This window comes from Protopterus annectens, chromosome 17.part0 (genome assembly GCF_019279795.1).
Source record: "Protopterus annectens isolate FY-2018-M chromosome 17.part0, PAN1.0, whole genome shotgun sequence".
Classification (NCBI taxonomy): domain Eukaryota; kingdom Metazoa; phylum Chordata; order Ceratodontiformes; family Protopteridae; genus Protopterus; species Protopterus annectens.
In genome coordinates, this window is record NC_056751.1 from 805280532 (window position 1) to 805300752 (window position 20221).

The 20221-nt window shown below is 39.9% G+C and overlaps 1 protein-coding gene across 1 annotated transcript in view; it reads left to right on the forward strand.

The window, feature by feature from the left end:
- SWAP70 (switching B cell complex subunit SWAP70) overlaps positions 1-20221 on the forward strand; it is a 1273088-nt gene that overhangs the window by 1236281 nt on the left and 16586 nt on the right. The gene's annotated exons all lie outside the window — the stretch shown is intronic.

The window sequence follows — 20221 nt, forward strand, 5'->3', positions numbered from 1 at the left end:
TAAATTGTGTATAGCAGTATGGCTGTGCATGCATTGGTTTTAGATCAGTGTACCACAGTTGTCATGAAATGTAAAACAGCATGTTATCACGAGAATCTTTCAGAGTGAAAGTGAGTACCAGTGTTCCTAGACTATGTATGCACTATGATAGTATGACATTTGTACATAGTGCAGAAACTACTGAAACAGTGATATTCTCATTTGTTGGCTGCACACATTGTATCATTTTGTATTGGTGATCTCATATGTTATAGATGTGGCTGACAACAAGTGCATGATGCTTGAGCAGTGCATTCATGCTAGGATACAGTACATGTGAGATGCAGCTGCCATACACAATAGGCATACTTTGCTTGCACATGTTGCAGACTTCTTGAGCAGTCATCAATGCATATAAAACTGCATGAGTAACATGGCTGCTGTCCAGTGTTAACTTTCTCTTGGACATGAGTGGTATGTGCAGGTCACCCAGATTTCATATTTGTTTAATATACTGACAATTTCAGCAAACAGTCATGCCTTGAGCACTCTGACACCCTGAGCTGTAGTCTGGGACAGAAATAAAACATGGCTGCTGTTGGCAAATTACTGTTGATGAGTGATACATTATTTGGTCTGAAACCTCACTAGGAGGACCAAAAGGGTTGCATATGTAGGCTGTGATAGGTTAATACCTAAAGGCTGACATTGGCATACCACACAATGGGGACCTGTACTGCCAGAAATTATTTGAAGCCCCAGTAGCAGCGCAAACATCTTGCACACCTCAGGGTCACTGAGAAGCAGCAATGTGACCATACCATGGGTATTTAACTTGCAGCTGTATCTGTGAGTATGGACATACAGCCAGTCTGTGATGCTGTAACTAGGATTGTTTTGTTTACATAGCTGCATGACAAATATGAGATTAAGCAGATTTTTCTGGGCATGTGAGAAATAAATGCAATGTGTCCACAGTGAACATGCAGGTGTTAGACCAAACTTAAATATGTTGCCATATTGTACTTTTGTATCTGTCTTGTGGCCCTTTCATCCCATCCTTTGCTTATTACTGAAGTATAAGTATTGATGGCATCAACTTCCTGAAGAACTTCTGCAGTCAGTCTTGGGTACATAGCATCCCATATCATTATGTCGTACAAAAAAAATAAGGATGTATGTCATGCCCTGGTACATCACAATGTGCATCTCAAGTAAGCTACGGGAACCATAATTGCCATATTCTTGGAGTGAAGGTGCATATTGTATGTGCACTTGCATCCCATTGAACATTTCAGTTGACCCATGAGCACTATGTATCCTACTACTTGCTGCCAGGAATGCAGGATGTATGTCATGCCTTTTCATACCCCAGTTCAGATTTTGAGTGAGATATGGCTTCCCTGCATCGCATGTCTTGGAGCTAAATGTCCATACCGAGTACTGTTGCTTCCTAGTGGCCTTCTTGAGTGAACCAAGGGCACTATACATTAGCTTGTTGGTCAAAGTTTGAATGTTTTATGCACTTGCATCTCATTGTAGCAAATACACCATGCATACCATGTCTTGGTGCTAAGGATGCACATGTTGTGCATGCTTGCATCCCATTGTGTCTCTCAAATGAGTCATAGGCCACCATGCATCCCCTAGTCAGATGCTGAGGGTGCATATTCTGTAACTTTAAATCCCATTGCATGTGTTTAATGAGTTATGGGCCACCAGACATCCCATAACCAGAAACTGAGGATGCATGTTGTGCACCTTTAAATTCTATTGAATGTGTTTAATGAGCCATGGTCACCATGCATCCCCTAACCAGGTGCTGAGGGTGCATATTCTGCAAATTCAAATCCCATTGCATGTGTTTACGAATCCATCGGTACCATGCATCCCCTAACCAGGCAATGAAGGTGCATAGTCTGCACCTTTAAATTCCATTGCATGTGTTTATGGAGCCATGGGTACCATACATCCCATAGCTAGGTGTTGAGGGTGCATATTCTGCAGCTTTAAATCCCATTGCATGTGTTTACTGAGCCTTGGGCACCATGCATCCCCTAACCAGGTGCTGAGGGTATATATTATGCCACTTTAAATCCCATTTCGTGTGTTTAATGAGCCACAGGCACCATGCATCCCCTAACCAGGTGCTGAGGGTACATATTCTGCACCTTTAAATCCCATTGCATGTGCTTACTGAGCCATGGGCACCATACATCCCCCAACCAGGTGCTGAGGGTGCATATTCTGCACCTTTAAATCCCATTGCATGTGCTTACTGAGCCATGGGCACCATACATCCCCCAACCAGGTGCTGAGGGTGCATATATTCTGCACCTTTAAATCCCATTGCATGTGTTTAATCAGTCATAGGCCACCATGCATCCCATAACCAGATGCTGAAGGTGCATATTCTGCAGCATTAAATCCTAGTGCATGTGTTTACTGAACTATGTGTACCATGCACCCCTTAACCAGGTGCTGATGGCGCATATTCTGTACCTTTAAATCTCATTGCATGTGTTTACCATGCATCACATGTCATGGTGTCATTGGTATACATCAGGTAACGTTACATCCCATTACTCATCTCAGCAGAGATAAGGGCACAATGCATAACTAGTCCTAGTGGCAGGTGTACATTGGCATGGTTACATACCTATGCACATGTTGGCCATGCTGTAAGCACCATATAATCCAAGGTTTTGGTACTAATGGTACAATTTGTTTACCAGTATGCTATAGTGATTTCCTTGGAAGGACTGTGTATGGCACAACATATAGATCTGCTTGTGTTTGATATTATTATGATGCTGTTTGGCCATGTTCAGTCTTAGCCACAAACATGCATATGGTCCACTATATGATGTTTGTTTGCTTCATATGTACCTATTCCAAGTACATGCCTTAAACATATGGTGGCATTTATTCCTGCAGCATTTAGATAAGATAGTGTTCTGTGTGTCTGGTGTACAGACCTGCAGCATCATGCATGCCTGTAGGGGTGGTGTATGCTCATGTTATCCTTGCATCTCTAGACCTTGCAAAGATGTTCAACACCATCCCATACTTGGGTCTTGTAGATAAACTCTCCCAATTAAATATCAATCTCTGTGTAACTCATTGGATAGCAAATTGGCTGTCAAATAGATCCCAGGAAGGTGTGATGGTCAGCTATAACCCCTCCAAAAGACCTGTCACTAGTGGTGTATTCCACAGTTACTCTTTAGGCCACTCCTCTATGGCATTTACTTCTCAGAAGTCAAAACTAATGTTAAGTGTTGGTGGCTGACAAATTTGCACATAAATGCAAACTTGGTGCCATCATAAATGCCCCAGAAGACACCAGAATTCCTGTCTGAAACAAATAGCTGGTGTCAAAACCATGGACTAAAATTAAATACCAAGAATTGTTTAATCACAACCTTTGCCAAGCATGACTCCCCTTGTAACTGTCACATTGACAACACACCCCAGAACTTAATCCCTAAGTTAGGGATTTGGGAATCTATGTCAACAATGAACTGTACTTTGATCACAGGGTATCCACTATTGTAAGGAAGTCCTTTTTCATTGTGCATATCTAAAGCTTATATGTAAAGGTATTGCATCCATATCTAGGGATAAAATCAGTCCACTGTACTCAGCACTTATTATGCTGATCATTGAGTATAATGCCCCTTTTGGTATGTACCTGCCCACACAGTTGTCACATCTGGAATGACCACAGTGCTTTCTCACTAACAAATCAAAGGCCTAAATCATAAAAACTATGAAGATTACCTCAAAGCCTTGTCCCTTTTCTTAGTATCCTACAGGCTACTGAGAGGCAATCTCAGGCTTGCAAATAAACCTTTAACATAGGCAGTTCTGTCAAACCGATTATGTATTCACAAGTCCAATGGTATCATAATCTCTTTTACAAAATAAATAGAACACGCCAGAGGAATAGGTTTGTATGGTAGAGAATACCTCTTCCATGAACCATCTTCCAGTCCACACAAAGCAAAGTACTTCTGTTACACTGTTCAAATGTAATTTAAATGGATAAATGCAAACTCATCCTCAGTATAACACCCCTGTCCCTCATCAATAGGTGAAACATGCAGATGTACCAGCATATCCTTATTCAGCCCATCTCTAGGTTATCTTAATGCAAAGTGTGAGAACTAAAAACTACCAGGGGAATGTAAGACTAAACTTGTTAAGGTCCTCATGGATCAATAGTGTAGTACATATGTATGAATCTATGAACCTGTGATGGTTCTCCTCAGTGGTCCAGATACAAGTCTGCATTTGGCTTTGCAGTAGTTATACATTCTGCAAGATGTAATCTTAGATAGTCATGCATGCCATAAGGCACTTAGGCCATTTTTCTTTTGTGAAGATGTGTGTCCCATGCATGAGTTCTTGTCCTGTAGGACTATGCCACATTGATCTGGGCAATGCATAATGCAATATACATCTGCTCTGCTCTAAAATTCCCATGCCCAAAGTGCACCATTGCCATGCCAGGTACTGGTCCATATTTGCTGTACTTGACAATGTAAGCTATTTGGTATTTTTAGACACACACACTATTGCATAATAATGTAGACATATATATATATATATATATATATATATATATATATATATATATATATATATATATATATATATATATATATATATATATATATATATATATATATATATATATATATATATATATACAACTTTGTAATCATTGGCATGCTGATTGGTAATGATTCTAACTGTGGAACATTACAGAGCATAGTGGACAAGGTATGCTGTACACGTCTGTAATGAGGATTTCTGGTTGACATGATTCACCTTCTCTATGTAGATGCTTATGGCACTGTATGTACATTACCTTACATTTGCTTAATTACAGGCTTCAGTAAGCCTTTCTTATTTGTTCTTTAGCTGCATTTAACAGTCTACCTGTCTGTCTGTACCTTCCATTCCCCCCCAAGCCTTGCTGTACCTCTCTTATGCCGTCTTGTATTCTGTCCACTGTTTGTTTCATTAGTCCATTTCTTGAGTCTGTAACCTTTTTCTTGAAGTATTTTCACAGGTCTAGGGAGTAATTAGCCCCTGCATTCTGGGGGAAGTGCCCTCTATGTCCTTCTTTCTCAAGATGGTTCTTTCACATTATGATCCCATACCATGCCCCGCTCCACATCACTCCTTGTCTGTAATGGAGAGAGCTCTGGTTCTAATCATATCCTTCCCCTGCTTCCTGCATGTTCTTCTGATTTATTTTCTTTGCACTCTTTCCATCAGCCGAATTCCCTCCACACATATAGCCTCCAGAACTGTATACAGTAGTCAGGGTGTGATCTGAACAGGGCCCAGTATATGAGGAATACTTCCAGTTTGTTTCATTGATCTTTGCCCCTGAGGCTAGATCTCAGCATATGCTTTGTGCCTGCCACTGCCCCCAACCCTTTACTACTCTTGGTTCAGTGCAGATGTGATCAACACCAAAAGATCCTGATCCTTCCCTGTTGCCATCAGTTGTACTCCTACTAACTTGTGCTTCACAACAGGGTTGTTATAGCCCAAGTGCTTTGCTTTGCATTTGTTTGCCCTAAACCTCAACTGACACCTTTGTGCCCCACTTGGACAGCTTTTATAATTCATTTGTTAGACATTTTCCACCGTTTTCCACTGCTGTGCCTGTCTTTGTGTTGACAACAGTGATTAAGCCTTTAAATGTTTAATCTTTAAACCTAAGCTCTTAACAAATATTTTAAAATAAGCAAGTACATACAAGAAGCATGGAATCACAGTTTAAATCTGAAATGGAACAGCTGGTATGCAAGCAGACTTCTCTTTTAATGTAATTGCATCCTAGCTGGATAAAGATATATTGTTCTGTAAAGATGGGATTTAGGTAATCCCTAGCAAAAGGATTCAGTCTCATGTGCCTGAATCAAAGATGGTAACCAGTTCCAAAGAGGAGGCGTCATGTAGGCAACTAAATGTGTATTCAAGGTCTCTGTGCAAATCCTAGGGATGACTAGCGGCTTCTCTCCAGACATCCTGTTATGTTTGAAAGGGATGGAGGAAGAGCAGGGCTCTTGGAAATAGATGACACCCAGACTGCCATCAGTCAGTTCATGCATATTGTGCAGCCACAGGAATTATATGGTTAGTGTAGGAACCCAGGTCAGTACTGTGTCTTCAGCATTCTGTATTTGCAAAAGTCAAACAAGGTCGCTATGAGCAACCCCAGGTATGAGTACATTACAGTTCTGTGGACATGAAGATAATAGTGCACAGTGACCTGTGACAAAGGCTAAAGCAGGACACGAACACTTGATCTGGCAGGTGTTCTTTAGATGCTATTAAGATTGTTTAATTGCTGAAACTTGGCCTTTTGGTGTCAATGAGATGTCCGTTTTCACTCCCACATTCCATACTAATAGCACCAACGTCAGCATATTATTTTGCTAAAAGATGAAAGGAGAGGGTCTGTAAAGGATGTTTAGTTGCATATACTAATAAAACCTTACTATCCAAAGGGTTCACTTTATGTACTCAGAAGTAAACAGGACAACAATTTCTCTCTAGTACTCCAACCATTTAAAACTGCTGTAGGTGAGACAACCTTTTCTGGATTGGGGCCTGCTACCTGGAACCACCTGCCTACAGACATCAAAAGGCTAAAAACTGTTAAAAGCTTTAAAGATGCACTTAAAGAGCATCTCTTTACTGAATCTACCTACAGCTGCTACCATGACAATGGGTAGGTAACTTACCACCCCGTATAAAAATGTTTCCCAGCCTCTTAATGTGGCATTTTATATGCATATATTTCACTCTTGTGCTTTCTGTCCGGTCAACTTCCAGGTCTTCAGCCTGGTCTCTGTTGACTTTAGAGTCTTCTCTGACCACTGCTTGCAGTTGATTGTAGTAAACAGTTTTTTTATGCTACGGTCCTACTATTTCATTTGGGATACCTTTGCTACCTCAGTGTCTTTTCCTTACTAGGAAGAAGTCTTTCTGAGTTGCACGTTGGACACTGTTGTATGTGGTCTTGTGACTGTCGCTCTTGCTCAACCTTGTGCTGGCTACAATCAAGCCATTTGCCCCACAGACATCTAAAATGAAGTCTTCTTCTTTATTCCTGTTGTCCCACCCATGTAGCCCAAGACAGCCCTTATATCCTGTTCTGCCTGTCCCGATATGTGCATTCAGGCCACGCATTATCAACACCATTTCATGTTGTCCTGCTTTATCTAAGGTCCTGCAACTGCTGTGTGAATGCAGTCTTTTCCTCAGTATCATAATCTGCTGTGGGGCATAGGCTAAGATTATGAATAGTGCAATTTCCTTACACTGGAGATTGATTGCCATGAGTCTGTCACTAATTCTAGTGTGACTTCCTCCTGAGTAATAGACTCTGGATCTTCAGCCAAGTGGCTTTCCTGCACTACCCTTCCATCTTGTCTCCTGGATACATAGGATGTCCAGGTTCCTCCTTCTTAGCATCATGTCATCCACTTCCAAGCTGCATTCTCTCAGTGAACCTACATTCAGTATAGCAATTCTTAGTTCATGTTTGGCAGGTTGATTGGTTTCACATCCACATCCTGCTCAGCATAGTTATCCCAGTTAATCTAAGCTGGGAAACTGGATATCTGGCTGCCAAGAGCTTATTGACCCAGGGCTTCTGAATTTTATGGCAGGCACACACTTGCCAGCAGGAGCACATACACCCCCCCCCCCCACACACACACACACACACACACATCTTTATCATGGGTCCTGGCATAGGTTGCAGTATACATTGTCCTTAATTTACTTATCATCAGCAAATACGCATGTTTGTTTTTAGTGATATTAGTCAACACAACTTAATCACCTAGAGCCATATTTTTAAACAATCGAGTGGATACCCCTGACACGGTATGCAGTCTGTGGTCAAAGTTCTCCTATCTCAAGGACACTGCGCACCACAATTGATGCCGAAAGTGTTTATTCTATACAACATTTTCCTCTAAAGGCACATCTAGAGTATGTGCTGCTAACCACAACTCTATGCCAAGGCAACATTGTAGCTATATAGATGATGACCTATTGTTCTTTTGGGTTTATACATTTCTAAGAGAAACTGGTCAGAGCTCTGGAAAGAATTCTTGAGTGAGTTTGAGGTGGAAACATTCAGCATGTTTTTGAGAGGTGAGAGGAGCCCCACAGTGATACAAGGAGGACGTGCAAATTCCATACAAGTACTGGCCAGAAGTCAGGATTGAACCTTGTATCTTGTACATGGGAGATGAAGACTTTTAAGTATTTCCAGCAGTTAAACTTCAGCAAATTTCTGGTTGATTCTTCACTTGGGGATGTATGTGCACCTATTGCAGTGCACAGTCACCTTCATGCCTTTTTGCCACTTATACAGTTTGGATCATGATCCTAGCTGTTGCCAGTGAAGTTCCTGCATTCAGTACCTTACAAACCCAAAAAGCATTATTGTTGCTCTTGTGTTACCAGCTAAGACCTCCACTAGTATTCCCGTTATTGTTTGGAAGGAGAGCAGGATTTCAAGCACTGCTACAGGTGCCAGACCCTTGACCTACCCCTTCTGTGTTGGCTCACTCATTTATATTTCTGCTAAAGATGACTTCCTCAAAACATGTTAACCTACCCCAAGGTTGTGCCTGACAGACTAGGTTATGTTAAGTAAAGACAGACAAAGTAAACTGACAAACCCAAGGGTAGGGTCTCCTTGAACTTCAATGGTGGTCCATCCCATTTGATGGAGGACTGTCACATTATTCCATACAAAGACTCTTAACTCAAGGCTTATTTTTGGGGAGAATAAATTACCAGTACAGGACTATATCTTTTGGAATACACTCCAATGCCAGCAGCAGGCTGTCCATCCTTACAAACAAATCTACCCTGCCTGATACCCAGAGTGCCTCACTGGCATGTTCACACTCTTGTGAGACAATGCACAAGGTTACATTTTAATGTTCATTGTTCATAAATTCAAACTGTATGCATCTTAGCAGGCTTTATAAGATTTTTGCTAAGAATAGTAATGTATTTATGTATATCTTCATCAAATCATTGATCTAGTGCACCCCTAAAAGCCTCTAGACTCCCAGCTTTTTTAACATCTGTTGGCAAACCATTCCATAGTTTGCCAGTTTTTCCATGAAATTATTTTGTCCCTGTAGCACTGTTATAAGGATGATGGGGGGAGGTATAGAACTGTTCTTGTGTGACTCATGTAAAGGGTGTGAAGATCTGGAATACATCATCTCTAGGATAGACAACGGCAATGAGTCCTAACTCCACCTCGCCCCCCCCCCCCCGCTTCCATTCAGATTACCCATCTTTTTAGGATATATTAAAGCAGATAACCACCAGTGTAGCCTGGCCTCATACCTCTATCCTGACTTCCTGGAGTAATGTACTCATTCCTGCATGGAGCCAATAACTTGTTGATACAGTTTGATTACTTTTATATAAATGTAAATTTGCATATGTCACAAGTCATAATTCAATAAAGGTATTTAAAAATGTTATAATTAAGTAAAAAGAAATAATAATAATAATCAAGGATGCCATTCTGGAAGCTTGGATGCTGCCAGACTGTCCTTCTGATTTAGGATCATAGGAGGTTACTAGACTAACAGCCCTAGAGCCTTTTTAAGCCTCTTCATGCATGCCCCAAATTTCCCAATTATCAATGCCCAAGGACTAAAATGGCTTTGGTATGTGCTTGTACCTAAGAGATATTTGCCCAGTCTTAAGATGACTTCTTTGTGAGCTCCTTGATCCCACATAAGGCTTAAAGACTACAGGATTTCTGCCACCCTACCACCTGACAAGGAGACAAAAGCTTTGGCACATATGGTAAAATAATTTGTTCCTGTGATGTATTGGGTCTTAGGGTCCTTAGAATTTCATCTCACCTGTCCAAGTTCTAGTTCTGTCTTATAGCTTGAAAGAATCGATAAGACTATAGTATACTGGAATTATTTATTTATTTATTTGACATTTGTTGACCGGGTATGTCTGACTGAGCAAGAGCCCATTTTCAGCGGAGGCCCAGGAGAAAAGCTCCACACAGAATACAAAGTAATGCATTGTAGCACAATAATACAGAGGCAAATTACTATTACAATAGAATACTTAAGTGCAGAGGTAACAGTAAATACAAAAATAAAATCAGAAATACAATACATAAATTATATGATGCAGTAGGCAGTTGGTACTTCATACAGGAAGCCAGTGGAGGTTGTTAAAGTCATATGTTGATCTCCAAATATAGTACAGAGTAGAACAGGGCACAGAGCTTTGTAGTATAGAAGTTTAATATACAAAAAATATACAAAAAAATAAACTGGCCAAGTAGAGAATATGAGTACAAAACAAGGCAACACAGATGGAGAATCAGAATATTTGATAGTGGTGTGCTAAAGATTTAAGGGGTAGTATAGGATGGATGGTAGAGTCAATTAAGATGACAAAGAGGTGAGAAGTTAGGTTGGGCTAAGGCAGGAGAAGGTCCATGACTCTAGAAGATTTGTGTAGATCTTCTTTGGAGTTTTGAGTATTGGAAATAGTTCTGATGGACAGAGGGAGTTTGTTCTATGCCAAGGCAACATTGTAGCTATATAGATGATGACCTATTGTTCTTTTGGGTTTATACATTTCTAAGAGAAATTGGTCAGAGCTCTGGAGAGAATGCTTAGAAAAATATAGGGAGATGAGAGAAGAGATGGGGACAAGAGGTTGGTTTGTAGAGGATGGAGTGTGTAAGGTACAGTTGAGGTAAAAAGAGCTGGTGGGGGAATTCAAGCCAGTTTAGGGATTTGAAAGATAGGCAGTGGTGGGTGTTGTAAAGGTTGGTTTGCAGTGAATCTAGGAATTTTGTTGTAGGTGAGTTCTAGCATAGTCATTAAAGAGGAGTGCAGGTTAGTTAAGACTGGAGAGGCATAGAGTAGACTATGAAGAAGTTAGGCTTGGGCAAGAAAGTGTCTAGAGTCTTTGGTAAGAATTTTTTTGTTTCAATAGAGCAAGCCCAGTTTTGGCCGAGTCTTTTTTATACAGTTATGGACATGTAGATCAAATTTAAGTTGGTCTTCTATGATTGTTCCCAGGAGTTTTGTGTGTGTTTCAACACTGATTGCTGTGTTAAGTGATGTAATGGTAAATGGGGATTTGTGATGAGAAATAGAGTTTGGGAGGAACAAGAGAAGTTTGGTTATCTTGGGATTAAGTATGAGTTGGTTGTCAGTTAACCAACTTTCACCAAAGTTGAAGGAGGTTTGGGTTAACGTGTGGAGGTGAGAGAGATCGTCAGACGTAAAGATGATAGTTGAATCATCTGCATATTGTATAAGCAAGGAGTTAGAGCAGGAAGTGTGCAGACAGTTAGTGAAGATGTTAATAGAAGTGGTCTGAGAATGGAGCCCTGAGGTACTCCTGTATTGACTAGAAGGGAGAGAAGTAGGAGAGACATTTGATGGGCTGCTGTCTGTTGGAAAGGTAGCTAGAAAACCATTTAAGAGTGGGGTAAGAAAGACTAAGATCAGACAGCTTGGATAGAAGTTTTGGGTGAGAGACAGTGTTGAAGGATTTGGAAAGGTCTAAAAATAAACTGCAAACATGTTTATTGTTGTCTGTAGCTAAACAGATACTGTGTATGAAGGAAATTAGACCAGTAGTCATGTTGTGATTAGGATGGAATCTGTGTTGGATAGGAGTGAACAGATTTTCCTGCAAAAGGTAGTCAAGGAGCTGCTTATGTATACATTTTTCAAATTTTGAGAGGGGGACAGGATAGCTATGGGCCTGTAGTTAGAAAAGTCATTGGAGTGTCCTCCCTTGTGGATTGGAATAACATAGAATTTTTTCCAGATAGTGGGGACAGTGGATTCTTGAATTGATCGGTTGATCGGGATAGGATGGAAATAGGGAAGGCTTTTGAGCTGGCAGCAAACTCTAGAAAGAGGGGTTGTAAATTATCAATTGAGGGACAGCATGACCTTAGTTTATTAAGGAGAGAGCTTACATAAGCAGTAGGAACAGGTTTGAGTGTGAAGATTTTTTTTTTGGCCTGGGGAGGGGGAATGGAGAGGTTGGAGGTGGGATTACTCTGTGTTAATTTGCTGATGGACTCAATGAAGTAAGAGTTAATAACTGTGGCTGTTTCAATAGGAGAGTTGTTTGGGCAAAGGTTAGGTATGCTGGGGGTACCAGGATGTAGGATCTTATTCATGGTGTCCCAGAAAAGTGTTGTATTTCTCTGATGATTAGTTTGAGGATTAAGATTGAAGTTTTTCTTGTCTTTGTTTACATATTTTTAGTGAGGTTATGGGGTTCTTTGTAGCTTTGGAGGTGAGTAGGGAATTTAGCTCTTTGTCATGTTTTCCAAGCATTGTCCCTCTTGTGCATTAAAGAGCAGATAGCTTGTGTGACCCAAGGTGCAAAAAGAGATTTTATTCTAATTTTTCTAAGGGGAGCAAGGGAGTTGAGTATATCTAGAAAAAATGTGATTGAATTTAAGTACAGCATCATCAAGGGGTAGTTGGAAAAGGAAGGTCCAGTTAATAGAGGCAAGTCTGTTGTTGAACTCATCTAGGTTAAAGTTAGAGAGACTGCAACATTATCTAAATTTGTGTGGTCTAGTTTGTTGAGGAGAGTATCTTTGTATGCAGATGAGAAAGTGGTCACTAAGAGAATAAAGTAGAGTTTTGGGGTTATGGTATAGGTTGGGCTGGGTTACTTTTATCCAGTACAAGATAGAACTACAGTTGATTGGATTACTAATATAGGTCATAGTTGAGATAAGTTGAGTGAAACCATGGAGATTTATGCTGGAATTAGAAGAGTCAGTGGTCGGGGTTTGCCAATTGATGTTGACGTCACCCAGAATGACAGTTGCTATGTTCTGAGTGATCCAAGAGAGATTATCTGTTAGAGAATGGGGATGTTATTACCTGGGAGATATAAATAGCAGCAACAGTAAGTTTTTTGTGACTGTTAAGTTTGAGTTTGCAGTTTACTATTAGGAGCTCTGCAGGGTGAAGGGCGAGAGATGGTTAGTGTGGAAATGCTGAGTTGGTCAGAGTAAATTATAGCTACCACTCCTTCTTTCTTGTGTGTCCTGTCCAAGCAGACGATACTGTATTACTGCATCCGGGGGAAGATTTTCTTTGTCTGCGATATGGGTCTTAAGCCAAGTTTCTGAGAGAGTTATTAAAGGGTGTAGTGAGCAATCCATGAGTGGAATTTGCTAATTTTGTTGAGAACGCTATGGATGTTCAAAGAGTGTAAGGTTAAGTATTTGTAGGAGGAGTAGGGGTGAGGAGAAATTAGAGGAGAGGTAAAAGTGTTGTGAGAGGAAGATGAGTGGGGGACTTGGTTGGGGTGAATATGACCTGACAGAAATACATTTTGGGGAGTTTGCTAACAATGTTAGTGATGTAAGTGTAGTATTTGAGCTTGGTTTTAAGAGTGTGTGTGGCTGAGCACTAATTTGTTTTTTAGTAAGAGTGGGCTGGAAGAATCAAATAGCGAGGGTGTGATTGAGAAGGATTGGGGTATTTCAATGCCAGTGAGAGGGTGAGTAAGAATTGGATAGAAGTTTAGGGGAGATAGTTCAGTTTGATAGGAGGACAGATGGGACAGTAGAAGAAGTAGATGAGTGAAGATAAAGATGAGAAGCATGGTAGGGGTGGGTGAGAAGCATGGTAGGGGTGGGTGGGAGAGTAATACAAGAGAAAGTGTGGGTGAAGGTAGATGAAGAAGTGAGAGGTGAAGCTGTAGTTCATGGGTTTTAATAGATATGTAAGAAAGAATGTTGAGAGGATGTGATTTTTGTTTAGAGAGCTGTGGTATGGAAGAGTTTGAGTAAATGAGAGATTAGAGTTAGACTTATTGAAAGAAAGGGTGTTGTGCTATGGGACATTTTAGGTGAGTAAAGTAGTGCAGGTGTGTTTCAGTATGGTATGGAGAGAGGTTGGAGGAGATGTGACAGGGTGGGAGGGTGAGAGATTTGATTGGTTGGTGTGAGCAGGAAGAGGAGGAGTCTAAGAGAGGGGAAAAAGGGGTTAGAGTATAAAACTAGAGTAAGTGGGGTGGATGGTAAGGTAGGATAGCAGAGTGAGTCTGAGTGGAGCGAGGGCGAATTGAGTGGGCTGAGCCATGAGAGCAGACCAAGCAGCCAGAAGTATACTCTGTTATCAGTGCCTAACACCAGGTCAGTGCCAGAATTTGTAAGTGTTATCAAAGAATAACAGACTCAGCACTTTGTCAGGCACTAGGTTGCTGTACTACAGGCACTATGTTATCGTCTTTCCTTCAAACAGCAGCAAGCAGTTTATAATGGTAGCAGCTTAGAAAATAGGTAGGAATTATTAAAGTGATAGCTGGGAAAAAGGAGATGGGGATGACTTAACTATATGCTACCCAGTAAGTGTGCACGCCACTACCCTAGCTTACTCAAATGCAGAAGTTAAAGACAGCAAAAACACTGCAATTGCAGAGGGGGTAGGCATACACTTGGAGGTTTTAATTGCGTAGAAATCTTGAGAGATGCTCATAGTGTAGACCAGGTTTTTCAGAGACAGATGTTTTCAACTGGGGGGAACACTCTTGGCCATAGTGTTAGGGCAACTGTAAAAAACAGAAAGACAGTAGAGTTAAGGGGAGCTGGGGACAAGCTTGTAGAAAATAGCTCATAGGTAATTAGTGCAGAAAGGTGAAGGGAGCTTAGGTGAGGAACGCAGACAGAATAAACTATGCATTAGCAGGATGAGAAGCAAATATAATGATCGGTATCCAGCAGTAATAACTAATGCAGAGCAATATACATGACAGCATGACATGAAATAAAGTCTATAGCAGCTGTGTTTCTCAAACAAAATAGCGAGATAGCCCTTCAACTACAAGTGTACCAGTCCAAACATACAATTGTAATACTGCAATGCAGTCAGTAGCATTACTTTCTAACTAAGAAAACAGAAATTTAATGGGAGCAAACTGCTAGTTTAACTATTTCAGTGGTAACTTCCACAGAAAGTTATGGTGGCAGAAGCCTCAGTATACTGCAGGCAATGTTCACTGAAAGTAGTACAAACAGCAATAACACGTGAAGAATTAGTTATTCAGTCATTTGCCATAAACAGAATAGAAAAATTAGTACCATTCAGTTAGCACGTTCAAAAATAGGGCTTAAGATAACAAGGAACTTACATGGCAAACACACTGACTACTGAATGCCTGGAGGCCACAGCTTAATACTAAGTAGAAATTAAAAAAATGGCACCCTCCACTTCCCAGGTGATAAATCACCTTAGTGCGGATGCTTGCAATCAGGGTGAGGGGCTGTAGGTAGAGCCACTACTAGTCATAAATTGTACAGGAAAGGCTAAAATAATGCAAAGTACATAGACAAAGAATACAAAGCCACAAAGCTGTGAGAAGCAGAGCGAGCAGCTGTAAATAGACCATATGTTATTAGTGCCTAGTCCCAGAATCAGTGCCAGAGTTTGTAAGTGATATCAAAGAATAATAGACTCAGCAAAAGAATAATAGACTCAGCACTTTGTCAGGCACTAGGTGTCTGTACTGCAGATACTATGTTTTTCTCTTACTTTCAAGCAACAGCAGGCAGTTTATAATGGTAGCTGCTTAGAAAATAGGTAGGAATTACTAGAGTGATAGCTGGGAAAAAGGAGATGAGGAACTTAATTATTTGCGACCCAGTAAGTGTGCTTACCATTACACTGGCTTACTCAAATGCAGCAGTTGAAACCATCAAAAAGACTGCAATTGTAGAGGGAGTAGACATACACTTGGGGGGTTTTAATTGTGTAGCAATCTTGAGAGATGCTCATGCTGTAGACCAGCTTATTCAGAGATAGCCCTTTTCAACTGGGGGAGGGAGCACTTGCGACCACAGTGTTTAGGATAAATGACAAGCACAGTAACTACTGGATGCCCAGGGGCCACAGCGTTATAATAAGTAGAAATTTAAAAATGGTGTCCGCCACTTCCCAGATGACAGCTATACTGGAAACAATTGAAATGAGACTGGAATGAATGTCTTTATCTGTTAATTACCCAAATTTGTGCTGAACAGGTGCCAGTCTCTCCTTTATGGGCCAAGTCTTTTTGTACTTTTCAGAATGAATTCTGCATACACTGTAGGTCGGTTAAAAATGCTTTATTATGTACAGTGAAGATCAACAATATCCGAATAACATAATATTCTTTAATGCTGGATAACAGTAATAGTGCAGATATATATATCCAGAGGTTCTGCACATATATTCTGATTCTCCTGAATAATATTAACCGATGGATATTTGACTTGACTTCAGTACTCATGCTCAAGTGTCTGTACTGCAAAGACCTTTTGCATATCAGTCCAATAGGTTAACATTTTTTTACATTTTTACACCTCTATAAAATTAATTTTAAATGTTGAACTTTTTACGTTTACTCTCTTGACCCTTAGGCCCTAACATACTGTTTTGTGTGTCCACCCACTGTCTTAACATAGACATGTTTTATCTGATGGCATTTAATTTTTTCAGTACAACTTCATGCTGCAAGGATTTATCATTACTGTCGAAAATTTTCTTGGATATAAATAGTAAGAACTGTAATTGCATAAACTGTCACTAAGAATATTAAACTGATTTTTACCGTACTATTGTTATGGGACAAGATCAGCTTATTAAAATGTATATTAATTTCAGTTTATTAATGATGCTATAATATGGTTGCTAAAAAGCAAATATAATTTGTACAAAGGGCTAGGAAAAATACAGCTTCATAAGCAAAAATTACTATTGTGTCTTAACTGCATTCTTTTAAAATGTAGTAAGGGAAAAGTATGTGTTGCATTAAATCGAGGCATGTTAGTTACTACAAAAAGGAATTTGTTAGCCTGACTCCTCCAGGCTAGGAGTACGTTGTTTCTAGGGAAGGTTTGAAACATCCAAGGTCAGAAACAAGACTCCTTGGAAGCAGGTGCATCATGTATAGAAACGTGTTCTCGTGAAGTCCAAGGTGAAAATCATGAGGGATGAGAACATTTGCAAAGTTTTCTATTAGTCAAAGACATTGCACGTAATACAATTGCATTACCAGTTTATGAAAAAATGTATAAAAGATGTAGTTTGTCTCTCTTCAGAGAGACTGATTTTACATCTGCTATGAAGATTGTTTCCCAGCACTGTAAGAATAAAATTTCTGTTTGGACATCCTGAAGTGTTGTTCCTGACTGAAGGCATATAAGGTAAATTTCTTAATTTATTTATCTAGACTATAAAACTATTTTATGGCACACAGCACTGTTTTTAATTCAGCTTGATGAGCTGGCCTGTAATCTGATCTGGTATGCTTGGTAAACTGCAATTTCTGATTGAAATATATACAGTCTTCAACTGTTTACATAGACACATTTATAACTAGAGTTGAACTAATATGATTCTGGAAGTTTATTTGTTTGTCCTTAATACAAGTATGTGAAGTTTTTTTTTTTTTTTTTAATACTACACATTTTTTACTAGAGTTGAACTGATCTGATTCGGGTCTATATTACAAAGACGAACGCTTAAATGTTCGAATCTTTTAAGGTCAACCTTAATAGATCAAACAGTTAAATGTTCGAAGTTGTAACAAAATAAATTAAAAAACAAAAAAATAAAATGAAAGGGTTGTAGCAGGGGGGCAAGCCCCCCTGCACCCCCCACACCCCGGCTACTTAAATATACCAACACCGAGATCGCACTTCAGTGAACTACAGTGCGGAAATGGGAAATTTCCCATTCCCTACACTGCAGCACGATCTTGGAGTTTGTATATTTAAGTAGTGGGGGGTGTGGGGGTGCAGGGGGGCTTGCCCCCTGCTTAAACCCTTTAGTTTTTTTTTGTCACTTCTAATTTTTTTTAATTTTTTAAGAAATTAGAACGCTTAACTGTTTGATCTCTAAAGGTCAACATTTAGAGATTCAAACATTTAAGTGTCTGTGGATCTAATATAGACCCTCTGATTCTGGAAGTTTGCTTGTCTGTCCTTTATACAAGTACGTGTTTATTTTTTTGTATAGTATCCACCTTTATTACCAGAGTTAAACTGATCTAATTCTGGAACTTTACTTGTCTACCCTTTATATAAGTATAACCTTTGGCTTTAATGATGCATAATATTTATGATGTACTCTTTTCTTGCATGGGATCTGCAGTTTTGACTGTACTGTCACTTCTAAAAGGTAGCATTGACTTTTAATTTTACATTCTGTAAACTAGCAAAACATCAATTAATATTTGTGAATGCTTTTTGTCTCTGTCTGTATCAAGATATTATGTATGCATTGCAGTACTTCACTACCATAATACTGATGTCTGCTAAACAAAACAATGACACTAAAAAATCATTTACCAAATTTGTAACTGTAAACCCTTTATTCTGCAAATTAACTTGACTATCATTTCTGGTATATCCTACATAAACTGTTACCCTTTTTTCTCACTGGCCACACCCAATATGTATTTTTGAGCACTTCAGCTGAGTCAGCTGAACAGGAATTTATTTTATCTTTAACCCATAAATCTGCATGTTCCTGTCGTAAGGTAAGTCTTCTGAACATGATATCAGGCACCGTCTTTACTATGCCATTAGCACTCCTGAGAATCATGGTGTAGCACTGGACTATGAAGTGTTAAATGCTACAAAGCTGCTGAGTGTCACAGACTTCTCCTGGGTCACATCCTGACTGTGAAGCCATAGAGTGATGAAGACCCCCCACTAATCTTTTGATAAGTCTTCCATTTCTGCAGCTGAACCAGTAGCAGATTCTGATTATACAGGTTTTGCCTTAGGAGTGCATAGCTCACCTGAGGTTTCACATGGTATTCTTGGAGAAGGGTCTTCTCAAGAAACATCTGAAGTTATAAACAGTCACTAGGACCTTCAGAAGCATTAGAGACAAAGCTAAATCCAGGGCCTGCCTTCATCTGGTTGACATCCTGCCTGTCATGTGGCATCTAAGCAAGCAAGGGAGCAAAAATCATATCACCTTTGTATGAACACCTACTTGTCTGGCAGACAAGACCATCATTCTCTCAGCAGTCCACAATCCTGGGGAGTGAGATGAGCTGGCAGACTCTTTGAGCTACTTCTTCAGTCATTTCCTTTAGCTGCAGATGTGAAGATTGTGCTTGGTCCTAGTCATCTGGAAGTGGAACTTTTTGAATATCAGCTTTATCACCACTTGGGAGAATGTAGGCTTCCTCCTGTTCTTAGTGTAACACAGAATGGTAGAGATTGTGACTAGCACATTCTGCGTCCTGTGGCATTGTAGATTCTTGTGCAGCTTGTCACTGATCCTGCACCTCATTGCAAATTTCGGGAAGGAATGCCAAAATTGGCAGTCCCTGGCAGTGGAGGAAGCTTTCCTGGTCATAGGAAAGCATGCCCCCCACACACATAAACACACACACACACACACACACACACACACACACACACATGAAGTGACAAATTACTTCACCTTTGGATTGGCTCATTATGTACGCACAAATGCCTTTGGATCTTCATACTGGAGTCTTCGAGCTACACTACTGAGTATGTTGTCCTTTGAATGAGATGTTAAACTGAGGTCCCATCTGACTGAGTTGGTGGTAGCTCAGATGAATATAAAAGATCTTGTGGCACCTATTGAAAAGATGCCCTAACCAAATTTCTCCAGTCCACAAAAATAAATAAAATAGGTGCATTTTTATTTTAATGTACTAAATGTTGTAATGTGAATTACCACTAGATGTCAATATTGCATTGATTTTATACACTGACGATCTGTACTTCTGGATCAGTAAGGTTCTTGATTGATGTTTGCCAATCATTTTACCATTAGATGAAGTTATGAACTTGCAGACATGATGAAATTTTGTCCAAAGATTTTTTTCATTTGCCAAACATAATTTTTTCAACAAAACAGTATTAAAAAGTTTTAAAGTGCTGCTGAATGCAGTGAATTACATCATAGGTTCATAGGAGGTTACTAGTCTAGCCATGTTAATCACAAGCTGCTCCATCTGTCCTTATTAAGTGAACATATTTTGCAGAGCTAGTCATCAACACTGGCTCCCCCTGTCCATGAGGGACATTGGTGCCATGCCCCCCGGGGTGAATTTGCATTCTTCCATCCATTAGTCCAGGTTGCACTTGAATAGGGTCAGTGGGGAGCTCTGC